The sequence below is a fragment of the Macrotis lagotis genome, chromosome 2 (genome assembly GCF_037893015.1).
Source record: "Macrotis lagotis isolate mMagLag1 chromosome 2, bilby.v1.9.chrom.fasta, whole genome shotgun sequence".
Lineage (NCBI taxonomy): Eukaryota > Metazoa > Chordata > Mammalia > Peramelemorphia > Peramelidae > Macrotis > Macrotis lagotis.
The window spans coordinates 176,834,630-176,839,839 of record NC_133659.1 but is presented as its reverse complement, the minus strand read 5'-3'; the positions used below and the strand labels follow the sequence as shown (position 1 = coordinate 176,839,839).

At 36.6% G+C, this 5,210-nt stretch overlaps 1 pseudogene; it reads right to left on the bottom strand.

Annotated features, from left to right (window-relative positions):
- Positions 1-1,849: 1,849 nt before the first annotated feature.
- On the bottom strand, positions 1,850-3,734 carry LOC141511301 (heat shock cognate 71 kDa protein pseudogene; annotated as a pseudogene).
- Positions 3,735-5,210: the final 1,476 nt, after the last annotated feature.

Here is a 5,210-nt window from a genome sequence, read left to right as displayed (position 1 = left end):
TAAATCTGGTATGATAGTCTACCTTCCTTCACATTTTTTCATTGATTCCCTTGATTTCTTCCAGATGAACTTTGTTATTAATTTTTTTAGTTCTGTAAAATAGTTTGGTAATTTGATTGGTATAGTACTGAATAAGTAAGTTAATCTAGTAGAACTGCCATTTTTATGATATGGTTCAGTGTATCCTTAAGCAATTAATATTTTTCTTGTCATTTATATGTTTTTATTCATGCAAAAAATATTTTTTAATTGTGTTCATATTGTTCCTCTATTTGTCTTGGCAGGCAGACTCCAAAGTTATTTCATGTTGTCTTCAGTTATTTTACATGAAATTTCTCCTTCTCCCTCTTTTTGATGGGTTTTGTTGGCAGTATATAGAAATGCTGAAGATTTGTTGGGTTTATTTTAAATTCTGCCACTTTGCTAAAATTGTTCATTGTTTCATTGATTCTCTGGGATACCATTATATCATCTGCAAAGAATAACAATTTTATTTCCTCATTGCTTACTTTTAATTCTCTGATTTCTTTTTTCTTATCACTCTAGCTAGCATTTCTATTTTAAATATTGATTAATATTAGTGATTCTGCATATCCTTGTTTCATACCTCGTATTTTTGGGAAGGTTTCAAGTTTATTCTCATTACAAATAATGCTTGCCATCTCTGAAGTACTACTATCTTACACCTATCAGATTGGCCAATATGACCAGAAAGGACACTGTTCAAGATTGGAAAGAATGTGGGAAATCTGGGACATTAATACATTAATACATGAGCTGTGAACTCATCCAACATTTCTGGAGAGCAATCTGGAATTATACTCAAAGGGCACCAAAAGTATGCATACCCTTTGATCCAGCAATACCACTACTGGGTCTATGCCCTGAAAAGATCATGCAAAAGAGTGAAAACATCACTTATACAAAAGTATTCATAGTAGCAAAGAATTGGAAATCAAATGAATGTCCATTAGTGGGAGAATGGCTGAACAAATTGTGGTATATGTATGTTATGGGACTCTTGTTCTATTAGAAACCAAGAAGGAGGGTATTTTAAAGGAGCCTGGAAAGACTTGCATGAACTGATGTTGAGTGATATGAGTGGAACCAGAACAACATTGTACACCCTAACAGTAACATGAGGGTGATGATTGACCTTAATGGACTTACTCATTCAATCAATGCAATAATCAGGGACAATTTTAGAGTAACTGTGACAAAGAATACCATTGGTCTCCTGAGAAAGAACTGTGGTGTTTAAAGAATGACCAAAGTCTATTACCTTCAATTTTTTTTAAAAAGTATCTTATGTACTACATAATTTTGCTATCTCTAATATTTTATTTTCTCTTCAAGGATATGATTTCTCTGTCAACACATTCAACTTAAATCAATTTATAGCATGGAAACAATGTAAAGACTGCCTTCTGTGGGGGAATGGAGGAAGGAAAGGTGGGGAATAATTGTAAAATTCAAAACTATACAAAAAACTACTATTGTATATAATTAGAAAACAAAATATTAACAAAAAATAAAAAATAATGCTTGCAATAGGTTTCAGATAGATACTAGTCATTTTAAGAAAGGTTTTATTTATTCTGGTGCCTTCAAGTAATGTTTTTTTCTTCATTTGCTTAGGTGCCAATTTTAAATAGATTTTATTCTCCAGGTCAAGAATAGCATTTCTACTTGTTTACAGTACTGATAAAGTGCAATGTTGTTCACTTCTCTCCCTCTGCACACATTCAAGTATTCAGAATGCCCAGATTTATACAGTAGCTGCCTAGGTTAAAATTTGAGTCCTTCACTTTTTGGAAAGTTGTGTAGAATGCTCTTTCTTCTGCTTTATTTAATCAACCTCTTCAATAATGGGTCCAGAAGAAGCACCTCCAGTTGGGGCTGCTCCATCCCCTGGGAATTCATCAAACATTCCTCCTGGTATGCCTCCTGGCATTCCCCCTGCACTCTGATACAGCTTAGTAATAATGGGATTACACACCTTCTCCAGTTCTTTTTGCTGATGCTCAAATTCTTCCTTCTCAGCAGTCTGGTTTTAATCCAGCCATTTGATTATTTCATTACATTTGTCAAGAATGTTCTGTTTGTCTTCATTGCCAATTTTCCATTGCATTTTGGTAGCCTTTGTGTTAAAAGCATAAGATTCAAGGGAATTCTTGGAGGACACCTTGTCTCTCTGCTTCTCATCCTCATCCTTGTATTTCTTAGCTTCTTGAACCATATGCTTTTGCTCAGATGACTTTTGTCAGTGGTGATGGTGATCTTGTTTTCCTTACCTGTCCACAGCAGAAACATTGAGAATGTCATTTGCATCAATGTCAAATTTCATTTCAATTTAAGGAACACCCCTGGGTGCTGGAGGGATTTCTGTGAACTCAAACTTGCCAAGCAGGTTGTTATCCTTTGTCATGGCTCTTTCACCTTCATAAACCTGAATAAGTACATCAGGCTGGGTGTCCAAATAGTTGGCAAAGATCTGTGTCTACTTGGTGGGAATGGTTGTGTTATGTTTGATCAGAACTGTCATCACACCACCAGCAGTTTCAATTCCAAGGGAAAGAGGAATGGCATCCAAAAGCAGCAAGTCCTGCACATTCTCAGATTTATCTCCTGACAGAATGGAAGCCTGGACAGATGCACCATAGGAAACAGCCTCATCAGGATTGATACTCTTGTTGAGCTCCTTGCTACTGAAGCAGTCTTGCAAAACTTCTGGTTTTGGGGGATGCTAATTGAACCATCCACCAGGACGATGTCATGAACCTGTGATTTATCTAGCTTAGCATCTCTTAATGCCTTTTCCACAGGGTCCAGGGTGCCACAGAAAAGATCAGCATTCAACTTCTCAAAATGGGCTTGGATGATTGATGCATAGAACTTGAGACCTTCATAGAGGGAGTCAATCTCAATACTGGCCTGGGTACTGGAAGAGAGGGTACATTTTGCATGTTCACAAGTGGTGTGCAGATAGCAAACAGCCCTCTTCTCACTGTGCTTTTGTGCTTTTGCTTGCACTCAGCAATGAAATGGTTGAACATGTGGTTGTCAAAGTCCTCTCCACCCAAGTGGGTGTCCCAAGCTGTGGACTTGACCTCAAAGATGCCATCTTCGATGGTAAGAATGGACACATTGAAAGTACCACCTCAAAGGTTAATAATAACACATTTCTCTGGGCACCAACTTTTTTGTCCAAGCCATAAGCAATAGCAGCAGCAATTGGCTCACTGATGATACAGAGCACATTGAGACCAGCAATGGTTCCAGTATCTTTGGTGACCTGACATTGGGAATCATTGAAATAGTCAGGTACTGTGACCACAGCATTTGTGGTAAGCTTCAGCAATTTCTTTCATCTTAGTCAAGACCATTGAAGATACTTCTGGGTAGAAACTTTTGGTCTCCCCTTTGTACTCCACTTGGACCTTAGGTCTTCCTGCATCATTCACCACCGTGAAAGGTCAATGCTTCATGTCTGACTGCACAACTGCATCATCTAATCTTCAACCAATCAGACATTTGGTATCAAAAAACATGTTGGTGGGGTTAATTGCAACTTGATTCTTTGCAGCATCACCAATTAAACATTCTGTGTCAGTAAAGGCAACATAGCTTGGGATGGTCCTGTTTTCTTGATCATTAGCAATGATCCCTACTTTCCCATGTTGGAAAAGTCCTACACAGGAATAAGTGGTCCCAACAACAATGCCAACTGTGGGGCCCTTTCGACATGGTCGCTGGGGAGTCAGGGGTCATAGCTGATCACTGTGGAGGAGAAAAAGGGCTGTTGCTGTGATGAGTAAGGGCTGCTGCTGCACTGAGTAGTGTCCTTCGTTTTTGAAGAAGCTCATAACATCAGGGGGGTGATGCCATTTCAAGCACATGAATTAGATTTTAGTGAAGGGGTGCTGTGCCAAGTCACCAGAGCTTAGTCACTTTCTCCTCCAGAGTCACCTGACCAGATATAAATCAGGATGACTGAAGATGGCCCTGGATGTAAGGCAATGAGGGCAAGTGACCTACCCAAGGTCACACTGCTAGTAAGAGTTGGACTCCTGTCTTCCTGACTACAAGGCCAGTGTTCTATCCACTGTGCCATCTAGCTGTCGCTGCCTTCTAATTTTAATAGGAATAGATGTTGTAAGTTTGTAAAGTTTTTTCTGAATTTATTGCAATAATAATGATTTTTGCTATTAATATAATCAATTATGCTGATAGTTTTCCTAATATAGAGCCAGTCCTATATTCCTGTTATAAATTCCAACTGGCAATAGTATATGATATTTGTAATATATTGCTGTTATACTCCTGGTTGCTATTTTACTTAAAATTTTTGCAAATATATATTCATAAAGGAAATTGATTTAAATTTTTCTTTTTATATTTTGTTCTTCCTGGTTTAGTTATCAAAAACAAATTTCTGTCATAAAATGAATTTTGAACTCTTTCTTTAAGGTTGGCTAGGTGGTGCAGTGGATAGAGCACCAGCCCTGGAGTTAGGAGTACCTGAGTTCAAATCCCACCTCAGACATTTAATAATTACCTAGCTGTGTGGCCTTGGGCAAGTCACTTAACCCCATTCCCTTGCAAGAAACCTAAAAGAAAAGAACTCCTTTGATTTTTTTTTTACTGTAGATTTGGAATTAATTGTTCATTAAATATTTGGTAGAATTCACTTGTACATCCTTCTGATCTTAAGGACTTTTTCTAATGGAGTTTATTGGTAGCTTTTAAATTTCTTTTTCTATGATAAGATTGTGTAAATATTCTATTTCCTCTTTTGCTAATCTGCATAGTTAATAGTTTTTATAAATATTGAGCTATTTTATCTAAATTGTCAGTTTTGTTGACATGTAATTGCAAAAAATAACTCCTAATAGTAACTCTAATTTCATCTGCCCTTCATCTTGCCCTTTTTACTTTTGATATTGGTAATTTGGTTTTCTTCTTTCTTTTTTTTAATCAAATTAACCCAGTGGTCTATCTATCTTGTTGTTGTTGCTTTTAAATAAATCAGCTCCTACTTTTATTTATTCATTTTTTTTAGTAATCTTTCCTTGATTGTTAGTAATGCCATTTTGATGTTAACTAGGGATTTTCCATGGGTTCTTAATTTAATTTCTTAATTTCTTAACTTAATTTCAGGGTATTTGGTAAAATGGTCATCTGATAGTTAAACATATATATATCTTGGA